This window comes from Glandiceps talaboti, chromosome 1 (assembly GCF_964340395.1).
Source record: "Glandiceps talaboti chromosome 1, keGlaTala1.1, whole genome shotgun sequence".
NCBI lineage: Eukaryota > Metazoa > Hemichordata > Enteropneusta > Spengelidae > Glandiceps > Glandiceps talaboti.
This window is the reverse complement of record NC_135549.1, coordinates 24,703,118-24,724,444: the sequence shown is the minus strand read 5'-3', so window position 1 is coordinate 24,724,444 and position 21,327 is coordinate 24,703,118.

Sequence of the window (21,327 nt, the reverse complement as noted above, 5' to 3'; positions counted from 1 at the left end):
GGACTTCATATCTCGAATATGTACAGGCATCCACCGTGAATAATGTACATGATGAGCCAATGCAAAAAACAGAGGTATCAGCTCTTCCAAGACTTCAACATACAAATAAAAATTACTTTCTCTGTGAGCCTGAATGAAAATAAGTATCAGCATTTCATACCTTGGAATGAGGTCCCAGAACTTGAAGTTGGACTTCTCTTAAGCATGTTATTCCTCCAAGCTGGATGGCGCGCGGTGATTTCCACCTACACAGGATGCTCTACTCCAACATACTAGGAGAGCAATATGCCAAGCTGGAATACAGACAACAAGCACCCAAACATGGCAAGCAATGCCTTCCCCAGGTGATTTTTCTTGGACTATAGTGTCAGAATTGTGGACACCAGTGTGGATAAGAATTCCAGAAGTCTCAAAGTCTTGCAGGGAACTGATAAAATGTGCATGTAAAGGGAACTGTACAAGTTGTAAATGCAAACACATAGCCAAACACAATACGAAAATAAAAATAAAACGGGTGACCATATCCTTGAAAGGGCAAGTGGACAGCAATAAATCAATCCTAAAGAAAGTGAAATCATATAATAAGAGGGTGCAAACTAACCTAAAGTTGAAAAAAGGAAGTACTGCAGTTACAATCGTCAAATGATTTTTAATAGCATAGATGGTCTGGTCTGTACAGCATATCTGTTCATCTCACGAACGATAATATTCAAAACCTTGTCTGTCAAGAAACACTTCACAATCATAAGATGTTTGTAATAATCCTGCAATTATATTGTTTTACAGATTCTGTATGAGCTTTCAGTAATGATAGACGCTGACAGAGTGACCACAGTGGCAAAGAATTTAAAGACTCTCCTCTTTGCAGTTGAAGAAATTGGTAATATTGCCCCAAAGTCACAGAATGTAAGATTTGGTTCAACCCCCCACAAAGATCATAGAAACTTTCGCTGATTTCAGTGATTTTCTCTTGAACCATGTGCTATGAAATACACTATTGGTTATATTTACTAGTAGACTGTCGGGCTAGTGTGTGTCCAAATTTACTAGTCCAGCCAAAACAAATGCTAGCCCGTGCAGAGCCCGGGGTAGTGGATTTGCTGACCTCTGAATATGTAATAAAAAACAGAACCCTGTGATGTGATATTGCAAGTGTGGGTGCTGCACAAGTATAAAATTACTGATTTGGGTTATTTTTGTTGTAGTTTTACTTGCTGCACTTGTGAAAACACGACACACAGGACTTGGCCCTCTCACATGTACAAGTAGTAGCAGTACGACACACTTGCACTATATTAAATGTGTCACAAAGTTCTCTTATAATACATATGGTAATATGAGATATATTATTGATTAACATTTTTGTCGATGACTTAATATTTTATACTTGTAGGAGCCATAACATATGTTGCCAGTCATTCACTATATGGAGAAGAGGATCTTAATTAAACATGGTAGGAAAAAATCACCTGCAAGGGGATCAATTACCATAGTTACAGAGGTAATCATTACAAATAACTTAATTCTCTACCTGTGGGTACCACTTTCTAGACAGTACCATATCAAGCCCATATAGAGGAAAAATAGCAAAAAAAACATGGTTTTTGATTGTTGAAACACATGTGCATGCAAAATGCATGAATGCCTTCCAGCACACAACATCAGATTTACAATCCATAACATCTCTATATATTTCTCATAAGACTGAAAAAGAAATGCCTTGGTCTGTTTAATGTGATGAATAACCCCTACCTTAGTGTGTGTATTTTTGTATGGCCACCAAAACAGCATACATTCAATGGTTTTGGTTTATTTTATAAAACAGTAGGTATCAAGTTGAGTGGAAGATGCAATGCTTGTCAAACAACTGACACATTGGGTACAAATGACATTAAAATTGGCACTATGGTCACTAACCACACAACGCCTCCTTGCAGTCACTACTTTCCCTATGCTCACCTCTGCCACTGGTAGCGGACTATTTACAAGTGATCCCTGAAATGACCAACATAGATTTCTCCACCATTCTTGTTCAAAGCTAGCTATCACTGCCAACACCAAATTTTTCATCACCAAAGTTCAAGGAAGAAACTTTTCTTAACATGGCAAAATATTAGCTTTATTTTTCTCCAGATACAAGTAGCTATTCAGAAAGCCAAATGACTAAGGTCAAGTCCTTTCCGGAAGTAGTTTCATTCAGCCTAATATAAGACCTCCATGGTACGTTATAGTTTAGGTGTTTCAGAATTTATTTTAAATGATATCTGCTCCTTTTGTGAAGTATACATTCAGTGACACTATGACACTATTATGACAAGATGTTGTATTGTACGAAAATATTCACATGGGATGATTTTCATCCCCTTGGAGCACCTGTGGCAGAGGTGAGTGAAGGGATAGAGACCACAAGGAGGCGCACTGTTTGAGAGTGCACTTTGGTAACATATGTTCATAGCAACTCTCCTATACCAAGATTGATTTGAAGTTTGGAATCTTAGTTTAGAAAGCTTTATGTGATTTTGCGAACATTTTAAAGTTACAACAGATTTGGAACATTTATATTCAACATTCACAGATGTATATTATTATATAGTACTACATGTACAAAGATATAAAAACTACAAATCTAATGCTCGTGTCACAAGGTTACAGCCATTGATGAAGAAAACAGGTGTATTTTTTAAATTTTGATATGGGCAATATTTAAGCAAGGTTTTCTATATGTCCATTGCATTCAGCATTGTAAAAAGTTTGTGTGAATTTATGTTATCTTGGGTAAAAAATATAGGAAATATGCATGAATAATTGAGATGAGTAAAATTTCTTTTTTTCATATTCTGTTAGGATGTAGCAGATGAAGATATAGTGACACATCTCACCAGCAAAGAATGCGAAGCACCAAGTCTGCTAGTCTTCTTAAGAGCTGGTGAAGTCTGTGGTATTCACATTGTAGGTGATACAAAGCATATTGACATCTGAACTATCCAGCAAGATATGCAATGATTCTCGGTATTCTGCAGTCTTTCGTGATTGAAGAGCCATTTAAATTGAAGGTCACAAGGTTACAAGTTACTATTTAAGGAAATTACGGGAAAATGGAATACATTTGACAATGACAATTAACTCTCAATAATTATAAAGACCCAGACCCATTTTTAGTTGTGCCATTGCCATACACCAGAAACTGTTTTGGTGTCCACTTTCAACGAGCAGCACACACGTTTTATGGTCTGTCTCGTACGTCTTTTTATTGCTTATAGACTTTAATAAATGATAAAATTAATATAGTAAACACGTTTTTAATGTTGAATTCATCTATTGTAAGTTCAATAATTTTATAATTGAATTGATAATTGAAATGACCAGCCAACTACATTATTTTTAATGTTGAATTCATTATCCATTGTAAGTTGAATAATTTTGGTTGACAACTAGAGATGGATTCTAATATCCAGTTTTGATTTGTAATAATTGCATTGAGAACTTATGTATTGTAGGTATTGTGTGCTGTACATGTATTGTTGAGTTTGTTTAGAATGCATGTGTTCTATTTGCTTGTTCTGAACACTTACTTTGTGTTCAAAAACTGTTAGTGTTTTGATGCGTCAACATTGAACATATGTTATGCATTCAAAAATAAAAACACTGTGTTCTAAATCTGAACACATGCATTCTAAATCTGAAAACATGCGGTTCTAGTATTTATATTGAACACATAAACTGTGTTCAAAATCTGTTACAATTAAGTGTTCTAACATGTATTTAGGAACTGAACACATTACTTCAGAGGGTAGTGGCCTTGAATAATAGAAGGTCTTAACCGTAGTGGCCTTAAATGATAGAAATACGGTGCCCAAGAAATTCGACTTCAGGGTTTACAATGGGATATATTGCTTTTGTATCTGGATGATGTACGATTGTATGGAGACTGTTTTGAATCGCTGTTAGAAAGATTGAAAGTGGTTTTTCAGGGCTGAGACAAGCAAACTTGAAGTTGAATTAAAACCAAAGAAATGTGTGGTTTGTTTCTAAATATGTTTTCCATCATTTTCTCAAATGTGCTTGGAGAATTACACAACCCCGTTGGCAAAACAGTCCATTCAAGGTGACGTCCAGATGGAGTCAATATAGCTGTCTTTTCCCTACTGGATTCATCCATAGCAACCTGATAATACCCGAAAGACAAACCTGACAAAAGAGGAAATGTATAACTCATTGCCTCAAGACTATCTTCAATTCTTGGAATTGGTTGAGCATTCTTATAAACTGTCTTTGCATTCAGAAGTCTATAGTCGACCACAAGTCTTTGTGACCCATCCTTCTTTGCTACCAACAAACATGGCGATGACCAGGCAGAATTGGACTCAACTAGTCGTCCCTTATCAACAAAAGCCTGAAGCTGACGGTCAATTTCTTTCTTTTTCCAAAAAGGGGCTCAATAAGGGGCCAATTTGACAGGTGTAGCATCCTTTGCATCTATGTGGTGTGTAGTTAAAACCGTTCTCCCTAAATCCATAGAATCCCTGCTAAACACTTCAGAATATGACGTCAACACTTCAGCAACTTTTTGCTTCTGTTCATCACTCTCGAAATGTATCATACCTGTCTCAATTCCGACACACTATCTACCAATGACTCCGTTGATGATTTAAATTCACTCCAATTTCCACCCTCATCAATGGCTTTGGTACTAACTGGCCGTTTCCATGACAACCGACCTTTCCCACTGAACTTGAGAAAATTTTCCTCAGCTATAGCAGCCTTTACTACATCCTCAAAAGCAGCACCAGCAGAACGACCAATTTCATTAATTTTCCCCTTTATTGTCTCTTCCTTAACAGCATCGAAAAACACTTCAGTACACAACCGCTGTTTCATACTACCAGTTGCCTCTGGGTATGCTTTCATTACTACCTCACTAACTTCCTGAGATAACTCGCGCATTGACTTCTGATTTACGTGTAATACTATGAGCAGCCAATCGAAAAGCATCCTCCTGGCCTTAGCCTATTGAACTAGCAGTCAATGAAGCCCTTTTGCAGTACCTTTCAAACGTGCAACTAATATCTTATATTTGCCCTGTTCATTCCATCGTGCAGCTGCAGCACAGGCTGGTAAATGAATCTCATACTCAGCAAAATCAGTTGTACCATAAGCTTAATACTGATCTGGTCTGGCTGCATTAGCCAAAGACGAGCATGACCCCGCCTCCTGCATATGAACTGTCCCTGTCTACTCAACTTCCGGTGCTCGGGGTTTCTGCCATATCCGCACTCACACAAGAACGATCAAACAGGGGACCCCACCGAACACAAAATAAGTATCGAAGCAGAGATACCAGTCACACCAATGTTACTCTGATAGGGAATGGTCCACCTATCAGGCCGAAGTGGCTGTCCAAAGCAACAATGATGGATGCAACCGATTATCCCCGCACGCCCCACAATCACACGATAGCCCAAACACACACAATTGGCAAGAAACCTCCTCAGCAAATGAACAAAGCCAAGCGTCTCTGTAAATTAAACGCTAAAATATCCCAACGATAACCTACCAAATGTCATAGACTGGATAAAAATGAACAAGCTTCGCTCAGTCTGTGATACTGTCTGTATATGACAATGAAAAAGACGGGTTCGTGGCCTGCCCACAAGCGAAGGAGTACTTCGGCTAACAGGACTAAATCAGGATTCTCACCTACGTCCATCGATTAACTGTTTCCCTACCTACAACGGTATGGCTATAGATCTTGGTCAGATGAATTCAAGGGGCTATAGATTTTACTACCAGCCGGAGCTCAGACCAGAGAGCTCCTGTCACTTCGTCCACCATGCGCTATTTCATGGAATTTTCCAGAGACTCCCAGATTGCTTAACGGCATCCGGGTAAACAATGACATCATTACAAACGTCTCCCTGACGTTTACAACGATACATATATAACTTATAAGGCCAAAAAAATATATATCTGGTTCTGGTCAGCGCGCGCGTGCCCTGAATACCCTTGCGTCGATCCGTTTTTTCCGATAACTTTTGCTTTCGCGTTCCTTTTTTATTCCTGATATCAGGAGAACAAGCAGCTGAAATCTACCCTACATGCCAAGACTGCATAAATACAAAGCCTGAACTGCTTTAAAGAAAACGTTTTTTCAAGAGATAAATATGATAGAACAGAGTATGTAACGTGTCAAAAAAAATGTGTATTTACTAATTTGCAAAAAAAAAAATGAGGTAAAAAAAAAAAAAAAAATTCGCGTCGTCGCACCACTTTAGAAAGTTTACCCTGACCAGAACCAGATAATTTTTTTGGGGCCATATATATATACCATACAATTAATCAGTATTTTATTATTTTGTCTTTGATTTTTAATTCATCTACGAACAATACGATATTTCATAAAATGATGCCAATTTAGCAAGACGACGTCCTCCAGAAATATATACAAAAATAACTTGTATAAATGTATTTGAAACATCTGGTTTAAACTTGACATGTATGTTATTTTAGATGCTATGTATTATTGTAGGGGTGATTTATTCATCATTCGATAGGTTTCACCTGTTGACTGTGCTGACTATTCAAATACTGTAGAGCTGATACGTTATATTGTTTATAATAATAATTATTTATTGTAATATGCATTTGTACAATTAAATGTGTAGTAGTTATGCGATTCTGTTCAAGAATATTTACAATACAATCGGTAAAACGAGACAGTACAACAGCATTGTGATTCACTGGTTGAGTTATAAGTGGTAAAATTGAACATGATAATCTACCTTTTCCGTACGTAAATTTAAGCGCGAACAAGAACTTGCATTTTTTTGTCCATTATTCAATCAGAAATTCTTAAAGTTTTAAATTTAGAATTGAGCTTATATAAAGGCAGATTTAGCGTTTTCGGAATTCCTCGTGTATATATGTCCCCCCCCCCCTTTTTTTTAAAATTATTTACATGGATGGCATTCTGCGATACATTGGAACATGAACCAATATTTATCAAGTTCTTGATTTCACTATTGTCTTTGTTTATTTCGTGTTAGAACCATATAATATCACATCAATGTAACTTCAGTGGTTTCGATGTTTGCTGTCTCAAACACCGTGGCGGTATTCCCCTGAACATCGTCAGACCGTGGTGTATCCAATTTCTGTTTTGCGAATATCTTTCCAGATTTTTCAATTATTCTTTCCTTTAATAGGTATCTGCATATCAATATCTTCGTCAGCTGTGATTTCCAGGTCATATACATGTATATGGAAAGGAACATTAATAAAAGTGAATTGGCATACATAATGAAAGAGTTTGATTGGGCACCTTAAAGAAAAGAGTAAATTATTTATACCTCACCTCTTTATATGATAGACCTTTTCGTTTACTTTCTGAAGAATCTGTTTCTTTTGAAATAACCATCTGTTTAAAAAAAAGGAATAACAGGACTCCATTAGAGTTTATGTTTTGTTAATATTAGAATCTACCATTACAGTCTCTTTGTCATTTGTGGACTAATTAAGTCTGATTCTATGCCTTACAATAGTATTACAAATTTGTTCAAATGCACCTGTTAGCCTGTCTCAAGCTGCGGTAAAACGACCTACTTGCAGCAAGTTTCTCTATTGATCACAGTGTAATCCATGATGTTTAATTAGTGTACATTTCTCCAGTGGAGGTTTCAGTACAGTCTTCAGGATATCGACACTGTGGGTTATCTAATATTTTATAAGTATAACAAAGTTATAAAGTTGTATTGTGCTCTAGTTGCGAATTTATATAAAATGTTAAATTCGTTTGTTTACCGTCTGAGTAGTGTGTGTGTGTGTGTAGTGACTCGCTAAGACGCTACAGTTGTATAAAATGGCGGACCGTATTAACCGTCCAGAACTGACTAAAAATCTAAACTACATACATGATACACGACAAAATAATAACAACATATTTAAGTACATATGTTGGAAGTAAACAAAATAAAGATATGAGATAAGAGATATGCAGAACACACCTGTGGACAAATGCCTTTGGATCAAGCAACACAATTGAAAACACATACATACATACATACATACATACATACATACATACATACATACATGACTGAAATAATGTTATGTTACAGAGTAAAATTAAAGGGCGGCACACACAGACAGAGTGCACTAAAAATGCCGTTTTAAAAGTTTTCTCTGATAGTGTAGTTTAGTGCAGTATATGAATATGTGATAAAACGCGTGGACCTTCATTATGTAACGTCAATATCAAGTTCAAGTATATAAAGATCTTAACAATAACCATTTCTTCATGCACAATTTTACAGAACAAACAATCCCCGACAAGCGCATTACCTCTATATCATTCTGGATTTCATCCAAGTGATTATGTCTACACCTCGACCACAGATACTTGAGACAAGAAATAGATGGGATGATATTGTACGGTGCAGGCAATACAGGGGTGTCACCATGCATATACTGTAGCCAAACAGTAGTTCTGAAGAACTTCCAGTAGGTATCTATATCTTGCTGCAATGAAATATATTAAATATATGTGAGAACGTTCGGCTTGGAAATGTTTGAAGTGAATGCCACATTTGTTTAACAAGTCATTGTATAACAGTTTCTGATTAAATGTAGACAAGTTGTGTTATCAAGTGTTGCCTAGCCTTTCCTCAAAACAGTCTGCTAAGGTGCTGAAGTGATCTGAAATTTATTTTGAAGCTGTCCTACACACTCATAAGTGAAATAGGCTACAGTTATTAGATGATATAAACACTATTACTGACTTGTAAGTAATTTATTCATTAGTTAAATTTTCAATTTCTGAATCAGACACCTGTATGTACCCACTTTGATCACAAAGTAGTCAAACAATTTCATGAACTAGGCAGTACACGATTCAATTATACACTTTATATTTTTTTTAGAAATGATGCATTTATTGTATTGTGATTGAATTATTATTTCTCATAAATTAGTAATCAATGCACGTTTTTTTCTCACGCATCCTCGCTTGTTAAAAAGATGAAGTTGCCATACTAACAAAACATTGAGGTATCTCACCTGTAGCCTTGAATACGTGTCAGACATCATAGCAATGCAGATATTTAGAAGAATAACCACAGCCAATAACCCGAATGTCAAATACAATGTATACCCAAATATCTTATAATATATTGTTATATCAAAGTGCCCATCACAGTCCATAGATGCATTGTATGAAATGTTTACATCAATAATACTCTTTGAGGGATCACTACCAAAAATCATTGTCAAAAGCGTCATGATACTCAAGTCCATGCTACAATGAAGAAAAAACATGTAAACTGACCGCCTTCCGTAAGACCCGCTGTTCACATATCCTTGTTATCATCAATGTATGTACCAACTTGTATGTATTTTGAAGTATGAATTTTAAAGAATTCATTGAACACATGCATGATCATTGTCAGTATATCCACCAAGTCATGTGAAATTTAAAGCATGCTTTCTGATATTTCCTAACTACCAAAAATCAGTAATTCTGCAAACAACTCAGTTAACAATCAAACTATATATCAATAAAATCCTTACAACACAAGCGCCTTGTTATCATCGATGCGTGTACCAAATTATGTGAAAATAAATTTCCCATTCTTAAGACATTGTCTGGAAACCGTAACTAATTAATTATGAAATGACTCATTGAAATAAAAGGTGCATCAACACACTTTCATTATGAGACACTTGCATTTTGTAAGTAATGTATATTTCTGACAGACCACAGTAAAGTATATGAATGTGTTAATACAGAGCTCGACGGGTGGTAAATGGATTAATTGTTTGATAAATTATTGCCTGCCTGACAGACTGCTTAGTTGGTTGAGGCTGAGTGGTGTGATTGAATTCATGTATGCACGCATGCATGTATGTATGTTATGTATGTATGCATGTATGTATATATGTATGTATGTATGTATGTATGTATGTATGGACTGATCAATCAATCAACGAGTTTATGTATTGCATGACGATTGATTGATTGATTGATTGATTGATTGATTGATTGGTTGTTGGTTGGTTGGTTGGTTGATTGATTTAAGTAGAATTAAAAATGTTTTAACGAAATTTGATGTAATAGTATTGCAATATTGTAATAAAAGATTACACCAGATGGCATATTACAGTAAAATAGTGATTTTGTGAGAAATGCAAACGATGGTTGTTTACACTCCACAGTGTTCGCGTTCGGTATACTTACTTTGAAAATTGTTTCACGTTTTTATGATACAGGTAGTAGAATCCAATGGCAAAGCACAGAACAGTGTATACAAAGATAATGATGAACTTAGTGACATCCCATATCATTGCAACAAATAGCATAAGCATAGGACCAAGATAAATATTTAAAAATAAGCAATGTAGAAAGCGAAGACAGGATAAAGTTAGAAAGAAACATGACGAGGTGTCCCAATAGGCAACAAATGACACATCCAGGCAATAACGGCTATCTATGGGCCGTAATGCGGTGTCGACCATTGCGGAAAATATAGCCATTAGATGAAGATAGTTCCATAAATCAGCCACGTACACTTCCATACTATGAGTATACATTCTTAATATCTCTGTCCAAAGTAAGGCAATGCTATGAATAAGAATACCATAACAGAGAACATCCCGCCTATTATCGTTAGCTGTAAAATCAAAATATATGTACAGTACAAGCTGCGAAATTAGGAAAAGTAAATAAGAAAGTGTTTGCATGATAAATTTAGCCTTCGGAGTGTCAAGCACATATCGCACTGGAGAGCAGGGAAGAATGATATAAATAATAGCTAAGAACGGCAGAAAGCAAAGATAGATGAAAAAACAATATATGTGATAAAGAAGTGTCCAACCAAAACCGTCTCTCCTGTGCCATCGTGGTTGGCATCTCAACCATTCGTCTCTTGCTATTCTGTGGCACTTATGGTGGGCAACAAACTGTAAATATAACGGGGTAATATATTTAGAGAGGTATAACCACTTTCAAGGTCATAACAGTATTCAAATTACTTTAATTTGTTAGATTTATTATCTGGTAAGGTTGTCTTTTATTATTTTTATTGTTGAAATGTTCAGAAAAACAAACGTACCCATCTATACCGAGAGACACAACTTTCCAAAACCGATTTTAAATATCCAAATATTCACCAAGACGTCGAGTCCGAGAATTAAAAATAAATGTGATTTCATACCTGTATTTGCCTTGTCTCAATGGCTTTCGAGAGTACAGGTAAACATTGTTTGCTCCTCTTCTCGACTAGGTTACCCATCAGAAGAGTTTTTACTTCTTTTGAACTTTGGCAGCATTCTAGTAGATCCACAACAAACTGATTCGTTTGTAGTTTTAACGTAACATATTCGACCTACAGTGCAGAATTAAACAACATTTTAAAGAAATTACTTGTTGGTTTCTACTTTGCTGTTTTCTAACGTGACGAAGGAATGACCACAATTCAAATAATAGATGTTTGCATGTGTAATTGTTATTTCCAAGTGTTTGCTAACTGGAAATATTAAATCTTTGCACAGAGCACTGTGCAAAAAAAAAAAAAACATGTTTATTGCTGACAGTACATGTAGTGCATTAATCATCGGTATTGTCCTGCCTGCATTCATCCTGGTTAATATCTTCTTTAATTTCGTTAAACATAAAAAAATATTAGTATGTTATTCAGTGGTTCGTTAATTTCCTTATTCGTATGATCTAGCATGGAAAAAATAATTTAAAACAATGTATTACAGAATTGGTCTAATCATTAAATTAATATTTTTTGCAAACGTTATACGTCGTCCACTTTTAGAAAGAGGGATGGTTCCTCTTCTTGATGCGATACGTTGAATCAAAATGTGAAAATGCTTGTTCGAAAGAACTTGATAATATCGTAGTAATGATGATTAATGTACAGAATGATTAACGTTAAGCCTTGTGCCTTATACTGAGCAGTTAGAATTAATGTTCTTGAATACTACCTATTTCACATTCTATGCTTCGTCTACTAATTCGAATGGCTTGAAGAATCATTATCTCTACAGTTAATTCAAACATTTCAAAAACAAAACGAGCGAGGGTTATAAACCTTACATTTTGTCATACATGTACCTTTCAATTAATATTCATTACTGTTCTGTTAAATATGTTTTCATTAATAAAATTCAAATATGTCCTCGATGTCACCTGAGACAGGGACCTTACATTAATGAATTTAATATTTTCGTCTTTACAGAAGGTTATGCCCGAGGGCATATGTTTCACATTTTAGCACAGTAATGCAATTTTGTTTCATTATGGTGGCACTTTGGATTCCCGTCAATATTTACTATTCCCATTTTTCTATGTGTTGAATGTTTGGTCGACAATACTATTTTTTAATATATTCACCACAACAGCCTTTAATAGTAAGTGTACGAGTTACACGAATGTCACTACATGATGACGTCAGAGGCTAATGGTCAAATCAGCAGTTGTGTTTTTTTTTGTTTCTACAGGCAAATTGAAATCCTATGTATATGTTTATATAGTGATGTAGTACGATTATAGCAGTGATAGTAATCTTTCAGAATATAACCCTCACTAAAGTAAGTGGCGACCATTACAATGTATCAATTGTGATCCAACTAGTTTGATATTTTGTACTGTAATCTGAATAATAATAATAATAATAATAAGATGATGATGATGATGATGATGATGATGATGATGATGATGGTGGTGGTGTTGGTGATGATGACGATGACGACAAAGTGTTTTGTTTCTAATTTTAGACATTATTTTTATAGCAATGTTTACAACATTTCATGGTCTACTCTGATTGATTTAATATGATATCCGAGGCTATACAACACATGTTGCGTTATTGAATAGTTGAATCTATTTATATACTTACTGAAAACTATAATACAAAGTTTATACTCACTGATCAACATAAACGCTCCGACATATACATGTTAGGCAACTCACACAATTCATGTAAAATTAGTAATAAAATATTCAATTACCTTTGATGTATCGACAATGTCCCTAGATTTGGAAAGTGTTTGTAACTCAGCAGATAAATCCATAATTGCAATAATGGGATCATCATAAGCCAGACATATATAGCTAGGACTACAAAGAGCTTGATATTTGTCTAATCTGGATGTGTCATTAATGATGTCTTTAGTTTGACCTGTACATAAATAACAATATACTATTGAGAGTTCATGAAAACTGTTGTTACTATTATACAGTGGGTAGCTAATTTTCATACCAGCCTAGTAACATATCTCTTGGATATGAGAATACCATGAAATTCTTAGCAAAAGTTCCATGGATTTTAAAGAATTTCTTTCTATTGTGGTTTGCATGTATATATTTCCTCATCGGGGATCTCATTGATTGATAGTTCGGTTGTTTCATTGTTCGTTTAAAAGAAATTGCTTCTATATTTTCGATTTGCTATTGAATAAAGCGGCTGTTCACTAATTATAAAAATATTGCTGGTATAATGGTTGCAGTTAAGAAAAGATGACTTGCAATATGTTGTTCACGAAAACAGTTCTATGTTTACGTAATGAATTGAACTACTTCTGACATATATTTTGATATGGACATACAAAAACATGTATTCCTACCGTTTATCACGGATGGCTTGTCCAGACGCGTTGCTCCATTATCCAACAGTACTTTTACCATATAAAAATCGTTATTCGTTGCAGCTATTTGTAATGGAGTGGTCCATTTCCCATCGTGTTTGCCTTTACAATTGACGTTAATATTGTCTGATTTATTCTAGAAATGATTATATATGGTGTTAAAGGGAAAACAAATAATGAATGAAACAAAAGGTGATTAATTGATTTTTTTTTCTTTTCATAGTTTTTCTCATATTTGATACTGTTTCGTCTTTGTGATAGTATTATAGTTTTGCAACAATTTTTGCATAAACATTTTTCTCGCCCAAAAAATTTGAAATATGAGTAACTATACGTTTATGTGGCAATCAATAAATGTAGTTACAATTTAAAGTGTTCACATTGAATTTAAAATGATTGAATCCGCTGAAATAAGATGCGATGGAGCAATAATGTGAACATTGTCTTTCCGCTAAATTGTTTGAGTGCCGAAATACATATAATCACAATTGTGTACTCGTTCTTCAACTTACTTACCTGTAACAGTGTTTTCGTTCCCTCAACATCACCATTATATACTTTGTCTAGGAATTCAAATTCATCCCGAGTTAATTCTGGACTGTGGTTTTCTTCTGCCAAATAATTCCATTCCCGCAAAGACAATTGAATGGAATTTGCGAAAAGCATACTGCACTTTATGTTAGTTCATATACAGGCAAGGTAGTAACTTTTGTGATCTAAAAAACAACAACAATGTGTTTGTAGCAGTTTACACTAACGACCCCTGGCACGTACGTATACTGTGATTTATATTTCATATACGCCCTACAATTGTAGTATGCAGATCAGCCATACACGTCACCTGCTTTTAACAAATTCCATATTTTTGCTTACTATTTTATACAGTCTCAAAAATCACCTATAATGTTCAAATTGGGTGATTATTGAATAAAGTACTGACATTCTACAATAAGCTTTAGTACATTGATAAAGAATTCGGGAAGGCAAGGGATTATGAGGAAATCTAGAAACTCTATATTCGGGGAGGTACATGTTAAGTGTAGGGTTGTACTGGGGACAATATATCCCATCTTCAGTGACCAAGGCATGGACCAACAGTAGTGCTGTATATTATCGCATCGATGACTTAATTATGATTGATGGATATTCCCTTAAGATTTGTAATGTATTGTTTTGTGCACTGTATTCAGATGTTTCTACACTCAGTGACAGGATTTTGAGATTGTTATCATTGTCTCAATATATTTCCGCTACAGTCTGTCCCACATGTATGTATGTATGTATGTATGTATGTATGTATGTATGTATGTATGTATGTATGTATGTATGTATGTATGTATGTACATGTATGTATGTATGTATGTATGTATGTATGTATGTATGTATGTATGTATGTATGTACATGTATGTATGTATGTATGTATGTATGTATGTATGGCTGTCTCAACAAATGTTTCATACATACGCTCAGCTTTTTTAGCACGATAGAGGAATCACAAAGGCGAAGTAAATGAAATATCAATACCGTTGGGGTGACAATGTATAATTCTAATATTAGACCATGAATGTTTGATATCCATATATCGTGTGCACAAAGGATACAAAATGATTCGACATAATTAACAGAAATAAAAATATGGGACCGTAATTTTTATTTTATTTTTCCGTTTAATTATATACTATGTCAACTTAATCGTTATATTTAAAGGGTAAATTTCAACAGGAACAACTCCTGTATGAATATTTGATAATATCTATATTACCAGAGTATATATTTTGTTTCTGTAGTGATTATATTGCTGTGAATATTACTACAATGTATATGATGGTCGTGGTAAGCAAGGTAAACAGACTTAGTATCGCAATTATAACGAGACCGGCTACAGCTGGGATAGCAGAGCATCATATCATTAGAATTTGAGTATTTTCAACATCCTTCGTAATGTTTAATTATGATGATAAAGATTACATGTACAATTCTTACCTTTGAAATTCACGGCAACCTGTTGATTTTCTGTAGGAAACAACTTGTGACGAACATGGCTATTTGGCGTAATTTTCAAACGCCACCACAAACGGCTGTTTAGGTTTCCATTGAGAAATTATTTTTAGGCAGTGTTTTGTTATAACTCGGGGACAATTGGTTAATCCTTGTGCTGATTTTCCCTATTGTTCCACATGTACGTACAGTCTAATGCTATAGTATCGCCAAATAACGCCGCGAATAAATTACACTGGCAAAGTGACAATAGTCACTGTGTAAATTATAATATAAATCAATACCTGTATCATAAATCTGTTACCCATTTAATATATAAACATCCATCATAATTGTTAGTATAATGCCCAATGTGCCTTTCAATGCAAGCTTGCCCAGTAAGTATACATATCCATAGCATATACGAATTTCCATTGCACGCAGTGCTTGCAATATAACTTGATTAACTTCAAATAAATACGTTAGACTTTTTTTAGAATGATCAAACATGACACAAAAATCATAAATACTCTTCTATGACGCAAGTTACGAAATATAGCAGTAAACCAAAGTACATCATCAGAAACAAACAATGTGGTTGCCATGGTAACTAAAATAAGTAAAACTATGATACTCAAAACCTGTACTCCAAATTGATGTCATTTCCATAGCACGTACACTGTACTAGCTGCTAAGCAGGATTCGGTGTTCTTTTCAGGGCAAAATATGTGTTTCAGGTAAACCTACCAATACTGCTTTAATTAGCGACCCGCCTGTACACATTTTACCTGTTCTATATAAAGCGATGTTAGTGTAAGTTAAACCGCTCATACTTTAAATCACAATTAATGTTGACATACAATTGGCAACGTAAGATTATTATAATAACACAACACTAGTTTGGTCAAGATAAGATATGCCACTGGCAATATTGGATTTATTGGTATTTTGGGTCAAAATTAACACGTCTTTATTTCTTCTCAGTTTGAGAAAACTTTGCTTTGATATTTGACTGTAAGTTTGTATTATAGAGGTTGAAACTATTCAGTCTTTTATTGAAGGATGATATCGATATCTGACATTCCTATTTCTGACGAATCTTTTTTTAATTTGGTCGACAGTTGTGATATTTTCCTTTTGGTGAATTGCTAAAATTAGTTTGCTTGGTTTGTGAGTACCTTCAGATTAGGAAATTTCTCTGCCAGACGACAACTGCTTTTTAGTTGATGTCCAAAGAAACCTGGGCTTTAGTATTATAGATATCTGGATGTTGATAGAGTACAGTTTTTCTGTTGTGCATGTCTACTTTCTGCTTATATAGAGTCTGCACTTTTTTTTCTTGATCGTAACCAATATTGTAATATGTCACAGGATAACTATCCTGACCGACAAGTCGCTTGTCATTGTCTTAACGTTTACCATCGTCAAAATGAAAGTGAAAGTACATAAATGAGATATATACTAGTTTAATGCGTTCTCAAAGTGAATTACTCAGATTTGACGACGTTATGACAAAGACGAAAAACCATCGAAGATATATTGCCTTATTATGCTGCACACGGCTACAATAGTTTCCAGTTTGCCAGGGTCCAGGGAAAGATGGTGTACAAAAATAAAAAACACGACTCAGAAAATAACAAATACGTCCATAACAAACCCATTCGTTTGTCGTTTTAAAGTAACTTATTCGGTCTACAAAATGCAACACCATATTAGAGGGCGATTGACTAAAAGGAATAAAAGGACACAATTCAAATAGTTGATTGTATGTAGAAAATGTGTAATTGAGTTATATTCATTTGTAATAGTTTTAACATTTGTAAATGGAAATTTTAAACATATATGCACGATGCATATAGCAGTTTAATAAATATCACCAATGTGATATGGTCTTACCTGCATTGATCTTGGTTTATAACAGCTTTGTTGGTTTTGATAATTATGAAAATATTACTAAGAATATTATTGAGTAGTTAGTTAATTGCATTTTAAGGATATACCGTGAAAAGAGTCATTTAAAGACAGCATATTACACAATTGTTCTATATGATTATAAAATGAATATTTGCAAACGTTATTTCTTCCACATTTCGAAAGTAAGTTTAATTCAAAATTTGAAAACGATTGTTCTAATGAACTTGATAATAACATGATATAATGATTAATTTTCACATTCATAGATCCTTTCAATCGAACAGGATTAACATTAGGCCTTGTGCATGCTACTGAGTAGCAGTTAGAATTACTGTCCTAATATATAAACCTACCTATTTCACATTCTAAGCTGATTCTTGCCACACAAAACTACTCAGGCTTTATCTTTTTAAATTTAAATGGCCTGAAGTATCATAGCAATTACAGTTTCACGTTAATTCAAATATGTGTGTCAAACCAAAATAAGCGACCTCAGGGTTTAAACCTTACATTTTGGCAACCCGTGTCTGTCAATTAATATTCATTACTGTGCAGTTAAATATGTTTTCATAACGAAAATCAAAGGTGACATTGATGTCAAGTGTCACCATTTCCCCAGACATTCATTGTTTAATTGAATTATTTCATATATGCGTCTTTACATAAGGTTGTGCCCGAGAGCATGTTTAAAATTATAGTTGAGTAATACAATGTTGTTCCATTACCTCACTATCAGGTTTCGGACAGATTCTGTTTCTGGACAGATATCAACTCGTCCCTCGATCCTCGCTGTTTACTTTGGAACTGTCATATTGTCATGATCAAGCATACGTTTAAAAGATCTGGTGATACTGATGCATCGAAGCTTTGATTCAACACTAATTTTGTCGTATAGGTTTTGAGAGCACAAATATCGGTGAGCACAAGTTATCGTATGTAACAAGACTGCCGTAGTTGTCAGTGTTGTCGCTATAAGCAAAATACGCGGAGATGTTACAAAATCACTTGAATATCATTTCACTCATATTTGAATTGACATAGTACAGATGTCTCATTAATATTTCTCTCCCAGTGCTAATTTAAAACTACATGACATTTTCCACGTAATCGGGGTGTTTTTTTAAACGGAAATATGGTACCGTCTTTAGAGCAAAGAAGTTTCTCAGATATCGGACAGTGTTCACGTTTGTTTTCCCAAGACATAGACTTCCAAGCGGCGCCATGAACTATGATCGAATCCCGGGGTCGAATTCGGTAGTAGATAGTGTTCATGATAATGTCTTTGCAAAAACAATCAAATTTAGTGTAACGGTGATTAAAATACCACAATACATGTGTTGTTACCCAATACTTAAATTAAACGGAGTGGCGAGATTCATAACTTACGCGATAAATACGTAAATCGGCGTGGAATTTCGTGTCCCATTACCGATACTGTCGTCCGATTACTACGCCATCAATATATGGTTATAAATTCGGGGACTACGTCATCCACAAAGTTAGTTCAGACTTTAAACCCTGTTGAAAAAGACCCTTGGGATAATGTCTGAGCAACAATGATGGGTTTTACTTTTTTTTGCAGTGATTATCCAATATAGTAGTGGTCGAATAACATGACCCAGTCCGAAACCTGCGAAAGTGAGTGTATGGTTGAACTTTGGATCGCTGCAATGTTCATTATTTCTTTTCATTGCGCACGGGTTTAATAGTGTTTCACAATATTCAGCACAACAGTCTTTAGGAAGTGTACGAGTAACGCGAATCACACTACGTGGTGACGTCCAAGGCTAATGGGGAGATCAGCAATTGCGGTTTTTTTTCTACAAACAAATTGATATTCGATGTATATGCTAATGTGGTACGCTTATTTATTGCAGTGAGAATAATCCTCCAGAATATAACCTTAGCTAAAGTAATTTGTATGCCTGGCAATAGATTAATTGTGAATGAACTAGTTTGATATTTGGTACTGTAAATAAAATGATGACAGTGTGATATGATGATATTATACACTATTTTTATAGCAATGTTTACAACATTTCATTGTCTACTCTGATTGATTTAATCGAATGATATCCAAGGCTATACAACACATGTTGCGTTATTGAATAGTTTAATATATTTAAATACTTACTAGAAACTATAACATCCCATTTATACTTGCTAATCAACGTAAACACCAAAATAGAGATGCCAGGACAACTCACTCAACTCGCGTTTCGACCTACCTATGTAACATCAATAACGAAATGTTCCCTTACCTTTGATGTATCGACAATAGCCCTGGATTTGGAAAGTTTTCGTAACTCAGCAGATAAATTCATAGCTGCAATGAGGGGATCACCATATGCCAGACATATATAGCTAGGACTACAAAGAGCTTGATATGTGTCTAATCTGGATTCATCATTAATGATGTTTTCACTCTGACCTGTACAGAAATAACAAAAAAAAAGGAATATTGAGAGCTCAGAAAATGGGTACTTGTTACTATTATACAGTGGCAGCTAATATTCATACTGGCCTAGCACCTGGCGTTTAATCTCTGGGATCAATTAATGTGAATATCGTGAACTTCCAGAGAAGAATCCCATGATTTGTAAAGGATTTGTGTTTATTGTGGTTTTAATATATATATATATATGTCAACAGCGGGTATATCAATGATGTGTTGGTTCGTTTGTTTCATTGCTCATTTGAAATGCACAGCTACTTTATTTCGATTTGCTATGTATGCTGGATTTATGCAAATTAGATACTGTTCTACCACTTACATTGAGGAGGACGTTTGATATTTCATTATGAGAAACAATCTGAAGACAATGGTATAAAAATAAATGCTGTTGCAACTAGTGTTGGGTTAATCCATATTTTGACTGGAATATGTAGGTAATCGGCGAGAGTGGCTGTTAACTATTATAAAATTGCTATCTAATGGTATAATGGTTACATTTAAGAAAAACTATCTTACAAGATGTTGTTCATGAAAGCAATTGTATGTTTACGTATTGCATACGCTCCTGACAAATATATGGACAAACAAAAATATGTATGCCTACCATTTATCACGGATGGCTTGTCCAGACGTGTTGCTTCATTTTCAAACAGTAACTTCACCATATAAAAGTCATTATTCTTTGCAGCTAGTTGCAATGGATTGGTATATTTCCCATCGTGTTTACCTCTACAATTGACGTTAATATTTGCTGATGCATTCTAGAAATGATTTTTTAAAAATAATCTTAAGGACAATATAAATAATGAATAAAACAAAATTGATAATTGTGTTGTTTGTTTTCATAGTATATGTTATACCCTTTTACTTATCTCTTTTCGAGCATGATTCTTGAAGGTTGTCATATAGTTGCTGTAAACAATCAACATATACAACATTTCATCTTTAGTTTCTCTTATAGTGTTATTTTGGCTCTACAATAATACAACGACTTGCATGATAAGTGTTTGGGTAAATATGTAAATATTGTCGCTCGAAATGTGTGCATAATTATATGTTCATGTGCCAATCATGCCAGTAGAATAATTTACAACAGTGGTCATATTGAAGTCAAGATATTTGAATACGCTGCAATAAGATGGAAGCAAAATTTGACAATTGACTTCCCGCTAAAGTGTTTGAACGTCAAAATATAAACAAAAATCGTATTCTTTTTTAAACTAGTGACGATAGTGGATTCCACCTTACATGTAATAGTGTTTTTGTTCCCTCCATGTCTCCATTATAAACTTTTTCTAGTAATTCCACTTCATCCTTTGTCAGGTTTGAACTGTGG